The following is an 11278-nucleotide window of genomic DNA, read 5'->3' on the forward strand; positions in this document are numbered from 1 at the left end:
CTGCCCTTTCAATCTTCTTTCTCTATAGAGATAGCTTCTATAGCCTCTCCTCCCATCGGTTTGATAAGCCACTGAAATATTTTAAGAACATGATTCAGCTAAAGCATTAAGTCTTCTCTGGGGTCTACTTTGATAACCTTTTCTACCTCAGGTACAAGTGAGTGTATGCACTGTTGCACAAATATTTGGAATGATGGGAGCTTCTTTCTCTTTGTCTCTTATTCATTTATCTGTATCACTGTAGAAGGTGCCTGGTGAGTGGGTCAGGACAGTTCAATGCCTGCTGTGAGAATCAACTGTTTTCAAATGTGAGAGGTTTGTTGCAACCTCATATTCTTATTGACATTTGCCATATCTATTGATAACTGGCTTAGGCCTTTGTCTACTCTCTCAGGATAAGAAAGCAGCCAGGACCTTAAATGTACATGGTACTTAGGCCCCATAGCTTTTCAATCCCAACATTACTCATATTCCTGATGAATTAATTATAGCTAATAACATGATCCCATTGTAACCCAGGGAAGCCTAGTAATGTAGGGTGACCTGTGTACAGAGGACAGAGGACCAGAAATATTTGGCAGATAGCACTTTCTGGGATCATGCATGCTCAATGTGAAACCAATTTTCGTTATTGACCCAGGATTATGGAAGGCTCTATTTAACCAGGTACCCTCCATGTAAGCCAGCTGCATAATTTGCTGTTCCTTGGTAAAGAAGGGATTGGATCAAAGGTAGACACTAACAGTGCTTTCTGTCATTTCCTTCCATTCCTACAGCTAAGTTCATGGGGGTGGGTGGGGGCTAGGAGAAGCACAAAGTGCCTCTCTATTTTCAGTTCTGTAGAAAGCCCGTAATGTTTGCATACGTAAGATTCTTTGTGCTGGGAGCTTCATATATAGCTTCCCACTTTGAATCTTAACAACCTCATAGAGCTAGGTATGTTCCAGATGGGGGAGTAGCATACTAGAGAGGATAAATAGCTTGCTCAAGGTCACAGAGTGAACATGCGCTACAGCTAAATTTAATTTCAGCCTGTCCTCTGAATTGCTACTCTTGCTCCTTTCTTTATTCCTGCAGCGTTGTACAAGAACCTCTGGGACTGTATTAACCTCTTTTAAAATTAAGCATATTTTTAAAGTGGTGCTCACTGCTGGATAAAGGTAGTCCAGGCCTTATGCTTGTTTTCAAGTCACAATTCTTTTTGTTTTAAACATTTCTCTATCTATGCTTTCAAGGGTTTATCTTCGTATACAGTTCCTGTTCCAACAATACGAGGGCATTTTGCAGTGACAGTGCACTTTAATTCAGAAAAATGGATGGCCCGGCCGTCCTCCTGTGCTGGGAGATTTACACTTATTTCTTCCTCTCTGTTAACAGGATTTATTCATCAGCCCTGAACAACACATGCCAACGGCTGCACTTTCTCCTTCCTCCATTGCCCCAAAATAGCGATTGGTATTTAATAAATAATCATCGTTATGACTGGAAATGCCTGCTGTAACCAGATCAAACAAGGCAATCAGCTTTCATTTTAGAAGCAATGAACTCTAGTTAGTTTACTACATCTCTTTCAGAGACGCTTGAGTGGGGGGTTTTCAACCACAATGCTGCCACTATATATCATGAATTTCTATCTGTGGAACAGCCCCAAATTAACATTTGATGACTTCTTCATTGCTATCTGACAGGTTTTTTTCCTTATAGGCAGAGTCTAATAAAGAAATCAGTTAGAGCTATTAGACATATTTTAGAAGAAAATTTTGATGTACATCTTCACTCAGATTATGAAATTTAAATCATTTCTGCTATCAGTGTGAATACTAATGATATGCCTTGCCAGATGGAAAGCTGTCATGAATTTTCACTTTCCTCTTACAGTGGGCTGTAAATCTTAAGAAAATGACTTCATGGGTGAACGATGTTGATGTCAGCGTTAGTGCCTTATGTCCACGCTTATTCCAATGTCATAAGTACCTGGAAGGGAGGCAACTCTTAATTAAATGTCATTTTCTTTTTTCAGCCTTGAAGAGCGGCAGAGTGCTGGCTCTCCTCTCATTGTCTGTGCTGAAGGCTCTGCACTGCCTCTTGTCTCAGGTGGGCTTTTTTGGAGCTATTTGAATGCTTTGGTGTCATGCCGTTTCTCTCCTCTTAACGAAAACTGTCTTCCTCAGTGTGTGTTTCAGATAGGAATGCAGTTTCCTTAGCTCTTTGTTCTCCATTTTGACAAAACACATTCTGTAGGTTTCTGCCTCATTTTAACATTTTTTTTCCTCCAGCAATTGATGTTTTAGTTCTCCTCAGGAGCACTAATCTCCATCTGAGAGCTACACTGGATAAGGCATCCTTTCTTCCCCCTGGGAATGCATCAGTATTCAGACTAAATCCTCCCAAGGTCTTGCTTTTTTTTTTTTTTTTCAACCAGGACTGGAGCGATAGTGATAACTTGCTACATATCATCATATCACTTAGATTTCTTAGAACTTTTTATTTATATTTTGTTTTTTTTTTTCTTTTTAAGGCTGAATCGAACTCTGAAAGTTATTATGGCTTATTCCAAAACAAGAAAGTACATAAATATGAAATTAAATGAAAGATTGCTCAAACCTTTCCAGTCCTTGGAAGCCCAAAGGAGAGAGAGGATTAATTAAAAAAAATAAATAGAAGAAAAATAGGTATGTGAGCCAATAAATAGTCCCATTAGAAATCTCAGAAATCCTACAGGTAAAACAACCTTTTCTCTTTATTGAGTTATTTTCTCACTAGTTATTTGTTTATTGATTTGTTTCGCCATTAAACCAACAGAGCAAATGATGACTGTGCTTGCCTGTTGTTGCTACAGTGTACCACATTGAGCTTCCCTGTAAGCTCCATTAAAATTATATCCAGAGCATGATTATCAGAAAATGATTAATAACACCAAAACATGGACCAGTTGTTCTGTGGAGCTGTTTGGGTCTACAGATCTTTTTCATCAACCTCCGTTTTGTTCTCTGCACTCCTATCCACGCAGGGAAGCACACCCCCTTCACTTATCTTTATTTTTTTCCATCAAGCATCAAGAACCACCATTTCATAGAAACAAAGGCACCAACAAAACATTTCAAACCATTAAAATAATTTTCCGACATGATTTCAGTAATTACCATATTTCAGTTCAACAATTGTAATTAAACCTGACCTTTAAGCTAATTATGTCTTGACATTTATGATTTTTTAAGCTGACTTACCCTGTGGTGATGGCGTGCTCTATTCAGGTTCTAATGAGTAGTTGTGTAGTGTTTACCTGTTGTCAAAGGGTCTCTCTTTGTGGTTTGGAGAGGACCACTTCAGCCAGCATCCTGTCATTGGAGCTATAGTGGTACCACTGTGAAGGGGCATTATCAACCACAATATCAGGCTGATGTTGAATTTTTGTAAGAGTGTTTGTATATAATTATAGAGACAGCAAAAATCCCTGCTGGAAAATTTCAAAGAATAGGCCAAAAATTAACTCAGAGTTTGAGTGCAGATAAGTGGGCTTTCTCGTAGAATGATAATTTGTGGCAGGTGAATAGAATAAAGAATCCCAGCCACTGTATGAGAAAAGCTGAGTCAAAGAAGATCCAGGCAGGGAGGAGGAAGCAGGAAGTCTTCTTGACCCTTACAAGACTGGGTAGTTGGTGGAATTTTTTCAATTAAAAAAACAAAACAAAACAAAACAACCTCTCACAGTTGACTTATAACTCAGTTTTTCCTTTTCTGATAATATTAGCATTGGGTAATGTTTACCACACAGTTAGTATGTGGTAGTTGCTACATTAAATTATTCACAATCATTATTTTAGTTCTGCAAAAGCCCTGTGAGGTAGTTATATACTATAATACTTTTAAGATTTAGAAAGTCAACCCATAACCCCCGGATTCCCTGCAAGAATTGTCTTTCAATACTTGGAAAAATAAGATAGTATTTTGAAACTGTTATGAGGTAAGCTTACCAAAAACCACTGCATGGACCCTTGCAAAGTCAAAAAGAAAGTCTTCATTGCCAGCTGCTGGCAGCACATGGACCTTGTCCAAATCATGTAACCCTGAGCTTTATAGCTCTTGGTCTTTTATGAACAGAAAGCATATCCTGGCTAGCACACCTTGTTAGGAAGAAATGGAGCCACAGAAGCCAAGAAGCAAAGTTAGTACATTTAGGGACTTTTTACATGAGGAGTTTTCTTGCACTGTGGCCTTGGTCTTTGCTCCCATTTTGGCAGGTTTTGTGTCCTGTGTGCTGGGTTGTAAGGTCAGAATGACACCTTTAACACAGCATCAGTTGTGTTAAGGACTGGAGATTGGTTACATCCCTCACTGCTTCTAGTGAGCATGAGTTAAATGGTGGACTCATTCTGGGGTAGAGTATATTGTCCCCTCAGCACTAGAATTTAACAGAAGTTACTCTCTATTTTACATAGTCATGTGGGCAGTTGTGCAAGCCTGCTTTATAATGAAGGTTTGCAACAAAAGGATCAATGGTCCAGCAATGGTAGTAAGTAGAGTGGTTAACTGGATGGGGGCTGGGGGGTGGTGGTGACTAAAAAGAAGGCAATACATAATTTAATACCAGTTGACAGTTTCTTGGTGTCTCCTTTATTTTTCCTAAAGGTTATTTCTGATCACAGCTAAAGTTTCTAATTGCCCCTCACTGGTTGGCATAGAATCAACAAGGCTGGGCAGTGGTAGTGCATGCCTTTAATCCCAGCACTTGGGAGGCAGAGGCAGGTGGATTTCTGAGTTCAAGGCCAGCCTGGTCTACAGAGTGAGGTCCAGGACAGCCAGGGCTACACAGAGAAACCCTGTCTCGAAAAACAAAACAACAACAACCAAAAACAAACAAACAAAACACAACAACAAAAATATTTGTCCTGTGTCATGTAGAAATCTCTTTATTTCGTCATTTCATGAAGAGGAGGCCCTGTCCTGTGATTCTGAAGAACAACCTCTACAAAGAATTCTACCTGTCTTCCAGATTTTCTCAGTGGTCTAGGTTTATGTCTATTTGAGCTCTGACTTTTTTAATTTTTTTTTTCCTTTACTGTTGGGGCTGAAGTTCCAACTGCAGCAGAGCCTATGCTGCCTGGCCACATCAACAGGGAAATGAGAATAGGGATGGCTCACTGAGCATGGCTCAACGAAGCCCAAAACTTAGATATGGGAGGCCTAGCCCTCTTATCTGTTATAGATGAGCCTATGAACATACACATACATAAATACATACATACAAACAAATATATACACAAACACAAGTACATGTATGTGTGGGCATGTATATGTATATATTATATACACGTTCATAGATTCATCTATAGTATATATACTTAACATTTATGATTTTAAGCTGAGTTTTCCTATGGTGATGGCGTGCTCTATTCAGGTTCTAATGAATAGTTGTGTAGTGTTTATGTGTTGTCAAAGGGTCTTTACGGTTTGGAGAGGACCACTTCACCCAGCATCCGGTGGGTGCCATTCTTTTTTTTGCGAGGGGGGGGCGTTGAAACAGGGTTTTTCTGTATAGCCCTGGCTGTCCTGGAACTCACTCTGCAGACCAGGCTGGCCTCAAATGCAGAAATCTGCCTGCCTCTGCCTCCCAAGTGCTGGGATTAAAGGCATGTGCCACCACTGCCTGGCCGGTGCCATTCTGAAGGGGCAGTACAAAGCAGAGTATCAGCTGATGTTGAATTCATGTCCCCGGGTGAGCTAAGATTGGTCCCATTTTTAGTTGTCAGGATTGGAAGTGGAGATTATTGCTTAATTGATTGCAATCCAAATATGATATGGGGGGGGGGTGTGCAGGTGAGCTGGATGACTCTTGGTGGAGGTTTCTTTTGGGAAGTAAATTTACATATAACCTGACTCCCCAGGTTCTACTTGTTTCCCAGTTTCACTTTCCTGCCATGCCCTAACCTTTATAGATATGGGATTTCATTTTCCAAGACCACAGGGAGGTGGTAACGGTTCCCTTTCTAGGACAATGAAGGCGGCACTCTGTCCCCAGGAGGCATGCACTATGGTCTGGGGCCTGTTAAAAAGAATCAATGGCTGGTAACTTTTCTCACTTCTCTTTATGTGATCACCTCTCTTGTTAATCAGAAGCAATTTAAATTACTTTTAGGAATGACAAACAACAGTCCAGTTTGCTTTTCTGACTTCCACAGAGGCAGGGCCACAATAAGGAAACTGTAAATAGGAGCGAGAAAGCATCAGGGAGATAGGTTTCTATTTTGCCCCACTACACCAAGCAGATCCCTGCTGAGAGAAAGGAGTAAGAAGATGGGTAACTCCAGTGCAGGTAGGAAGGAGGGACATGATAAAGGGGGGTGGGGGGTGATGAAGATCAGGTTGGAAGATGGGGGTGGGTGGGTAATGAGATCAGGCAGTCAGGATGCTGGGATGTCCCTTGGAATCTCAGCCACCACAGGCACTCCACTATTAGCAGTGCAGTGAATACTTTTCAGATGAGAGAGAGGCCATGTGAGTAGAAGCATGGTACTCTTTTCTATCTTTGAAGATAGGGAGCAACAGAGTGATTCTCTGTAAACTAAGTTCCTAATGTATGTGGAGACAGGAGTTATTTGTGATAGAATACAGACAGGGTTATTTGGCTTCATCTTGCCCACTTCATTAGCATAGGAGGAGGGAACATTTGGAGACCTGGAACATGTAAATTACTGATGGTGAGAAATCAGGGAAATTCTGCTTTAAAAAAGATAGGGCTGAAATCAACAGCCTATTAAATTCCAGCTGGGGTTCAGGGATCTGTCACAGGCCATTGGTTAGGTCATAGCGTTAATGCATCACTTACTCTGTCTGCCGGACTAAATTCTGAGAAGTGAACGTTAAACCTGGCTGTTCGTAGTTTTGTTTTCTCCACTGGAACTGCTCAGAACTTGTGATAGATGCATTTAATCCAGCTTTTGGAAACTATTTGCCTTTTAATGAAGGCACGTTCCATGTATGACCACTCATCTGATTTTCAAAATTCTATTTGTTTGTTTGTTTGTTTACTTATTTTATGTGTGTGGTGTGTGTGTGTGTGTGTGTGTGTGTATTGTGTCTATGTGTGTGAGTATGACTCAGTATGTGTGGAGGTACCCAAATGCCTGTGTTTGGGTGTGCTGGCCAGAAGAGGCTGCTGGGGGTACCTCCTCCACCATTCTGCCTAGTTCACTGAGACAAGCTTTCTTCCTGAACCTGGGACTTGTGTTTTCTTGACTAAACTGGACTCAGGAGACCCTGAAGATAACACTATCTCTTTTCCTTTTGTAGATGGAGCTACAAGAACTTTTCAGGACATCTGGTTGTTATGTTGCTGCTGAGACAAAACTCTAGTACTCTTGAGTGTATGGTAGGTGTTCTTAACCACTGAACCATCTCTTTACCCCTAAAATGACTTTTAAAATTTTCATCTTTCTCTCTCTGTCTCTCTCTGTCTCTCTCTCTCTGTTTCTCTGCCTCTCTGCCTCTCTGTCTGTCTGTCTCTCTCTGTCTGTCTCTCTGTATCTCTCTGTCTCTCTGTCTCTGTGTGTGTGTTCCTTAGAAGAGTTAGATTTGGAAGATAGTGGTCACTAGAGGCAAGAAAAGATCCTGGCTTCTTGCTTTGGTAGAATTTTACCAGATGCCATCACTGAGGCAGTCATCCTGGTGATTACTCCAGCTGCAATGACTGAGCAGAGATCCTGGACCACACCTGCCCAAGACTGATCTGGAAAATGCTGGCTGGATGCACTTGAGGTTAATTAATTCTGCATTTGGGCAGCTTTTCTACTAAGGGGTCTTCTATCCAACCACACCAGGCCTCATCTGTACAAACATATTTTATGAGTGAGATGCCCACAGCTCTCATCCTTGGTGAGTTTATTATCCGAATCCCGTAGCTCCTTGGTGACTTCAAGATTAAAATCTGTCAAATGTATGATGGGTAAAAGAGCTAGCCAGTTTGCCATCCGTGATGTGTTATTAGCCTGTAACTGTGCCAGGAAGACTTAGAAAATTATCAATCTGATGAGAATTTATAGTGCCACTAATGACAGGGTGTCTCTGTCACTTAGTGAGAAAAGACCACCAGTATACTGAGCCTCACAGAGCTGGTCCTTGTCATGAGTTAAGACATCCTGTGCAAGTTGCTTTTAACCCAAGCTGTCTAAATATTTACGGTATATTTATTTGCCTCTGTAGCTCAGAGCCTTTTCTGACCAATATTTCTATAGTTATCTGACAGCATTTCGTTCTTTATCAGGAATGATCTTTCTGGGGCCCTTTGATTTGACTGAATGACACATGATATTTGGATAAGCCATGATTTATATTCTCTGGCTTGGACCGTGGAGTTTGGTGACATGTTTTTATGGGCGATCACCTGTGATGAGGACAAAGGTCATTGAAAAGCTGTTCAGACAGAGTTGCTTGGCCTCTAGTGGCCCATCTGAACCTTCACTTTCGACCTGTTTCCTGACTGTGTTTGCTAATTGGGTCTTCAGTGCGAAGCAAGGCACAATGCTCAGCCTCACTAACTATTTGTTTAGCTGGAACATGAAAATCAATCTACGGATGACCAAAAGGGCAGAGCAAACAACATCCCTGTGGAGTTGGGTGGTTTCGGCCTTGACATTCAACAGATGTGGTCTGAGAGCTTCTGTAACCTGTGTGCAGATGTGGTTCACATAAATAACATGATATTTGCTTCCTGCATGAAGATTTTCTTCACCAAATGCAGGGCTGGAGGGATAATGATAAAAGTATAGGATTTGGAGGCAGAAGAGAATAGCGATCTTGGATGGCTATTGCCGTCCTGTGGAAATAATTGGATATGTTCAGATATTATTTTATATACTCTTCTTTTGACTGGTGAAATGAGAAGGTTTTATATTTATGGAAAAAAAGAATTAGCACACTCACATTTACATACACATACACAATCATGCACACTATACACAGGTACATTTGCATACATACAGACAGTAGTACACACAAGCATACATACATACACAGTGTCCTTACACACATATACATACAGGCATTCACAAGATATACACGCATACACATGCACTCACATACAGAGGTACACACACGTTTTTCTTGGTAAATTTCTTAGACTGATTTGGGAGAAATGGCTTGTTTGGCTACTTTTGCAATTTGTCAAATATGGCTGACTTGATATTAGAGAAAATAACTCATGCACTACAGCTCCAAAAGTTCTCAATCTTCTAACTCAACTCTCATTATCACTGGAGAGAAATAAAATGATTGATCATATCTGAAGGTTACAAATAGAGTGGAATTGTTTAATGCTATTTGAAATGAAAAAGAAATCAAACAAAAAATAAGGTGCTGACTTTGCCCTACTTTATGTCATCAGTCCAAGGAAATCAAGAAGTGTCAACTTAAACTAGGAACCCGATTAAGAGAATGTGTCAGAATTTAGGCTCCCAGTGCTAGATTTTCTAAGGCAGAATCATAAGGATTCCAAATAGTGAGCACCCTTTTTTATTTTATCCCTCTTACTTAATGATGGAATTCTTTGCTTCTTTTGTTAGATGCTTAATATTGGAGTAGATACAAGCCAGGGGAGCTTATTTTAATCAGGGGATATTTTTAAGGTTTGCAACAGTGAGTTACATTAGCTCTATCTAGAAAGACATTTCTTTTCTTTATTCTCAACCAACTCAACCTGACACACTTTCTTTTTAACAAAGGCAGGAGAAGGAAGAGAGAAAATAAAGGAGGAATAAATCGAGTATAATGTGGCAGATGCCTTTCTCGCTGCCTATAATTGTGGAAAGAAACAATACGTGGCAGTAAAACTCTGTGGATTCTGTTTGGTTTATTAGCTCTTGCTGCATCTCAAGCTGTCTCACTGCTCCAATTTTAGACAACACATGACATCATAATTGCTTCTGGCATTTTACAGTAATAGATAGTGGTGAGAGTTGTCTGAGTTCTTTCTCTTTCCCTCTCCTCTCACTTTCTGAGCACATCTTTGGGAAACAGCAACCTCCTGTTTGCTGTGCAGGCACATTTCACCGTGGTACCTATTCACTGCACTGCCTGGAAAGATCTTCTGCCCTATTTAAGTTTGAAAGCAGCTTCTCCAATACACAGGGTGATAGATTTTGAACATCTCACGGTCACATCCTACCAATTTACTTGGGGTGGTATGACTGTTCAGGGTGCTGAGCTGAAAAAAAAAATCAGGAAAATTAGCCAAGAACAGGGAAGCAATTACACTATTCTCAGAAAATCCAGATCCATAAAATACCACCTGGGCTACCCTGTTGTAGTGCTAAAATAGTGTCTCCAGTCTCATACTACATGCAGAGATTTATTCTCTGCCTGCCTGAATGACCTCTGTTAAGGGCTGAAGACCCAGCGTACTAACCAGCAGCAGTGGGGTGGCTGTATAGAGCTATGAAGGAAAATGTGAGTTTAAAATTGACCCCAACACTTGGTGATAAGGACATCTTCATAAATACGTGAAGCTGATGTAAGCATAGACTACCACGAGGCAGATTAGCATTGTTAAACTGTGTCACAGTCCAAACACTGTGCACCTTGAATATTTATTATGTTCCTTAATCTTGCTGAGTAAACAAACTATATTTACCAGCAAAAAGAAAGGGCTTCCTTTTCGTGGTCCAATGTGCACCCCACCCCACTCCACCCCACCAAAAAAAAAAAAAAAAAAAAAAAAAATAAAAAAAAAAACATAAAAATTGAGATACACAAAAGTACACTCCTTCCCCCCCCCCCCCCCCACCCCAAAAAAAAAAAAAAAAAAAAAAAAAGCTGCCACTGGGAGAAATGGCAGGGTTGGTATGAATCAGTGAGTCCCCTCCTCTACAGACAGGAAAAAGAGAGAAACAGAGATGAAAAGTGATTTGCCCAAGGTCACCTCGCTAGTAAGTGGTAGTGCTTAGCCTGGCTTTCTGGACCTCTTACTCCTAGAAAATTGTGTTCCCATCTAGACAAGTGTTCTTATAGTTGAGCCATGTGACTGTTCTTCAGAGTGATACAGTGATACCGAGCAATTTGGTGTCAGCCTTCAGCACTAGCTTCTCAGAGAAAGGAACAAAAATTTCAGCTCTTCTGCGGTGTGAACCATGACTGCCAGACTGTGGCATGGCTTTCCTTTTAACCCACCAAAATGCATGTTGGGATCATGCACCCTCAAGAAGGCCATCATCATTATCTACAAATGGAGGGGCACAGTGGGAATAAATCTTCTCTTCTACCCAAGAATTGGATTCATTTATTATAT

At 40.7% G+C, this 11278-nt stretch overlaps 1 long non-coding RNA gene across 1 annotated transcript; it reads left to right on the forward strand.

Annotated features, from left to right (window-relative positions):
• The first annotated feature begins 1951 nt into the window (after positions 1-1951).
• LOC110293865 lies at positions 1952-10687 on the forward strand. Its single transcript, XR_002377874.1, has 4 exons — positions 1952-2094; positions 4440-4513; positions 7291-7369; positions 8243-10687. It is a non-coding gene; the product is annotated as an uncharacterized LOC110293865 (long non-coding RNA).
• Positions 10688-11278: the final 591 nt, after the last annotated feature.

This window comes from Mus caroli, chromosome 5, assembly GCF_900094665.2.
Source record: "Mus caroli chromosome 5, CAROLI_EIJ_v1.1, whole genome shotgun sequence".
In the NCBI taxonomy this organism is placed as follows: Eukaryota; Metazoa; Chordata; class Mammalia; order Rodentia; family Muridae; genus Mus; species Mus caroli.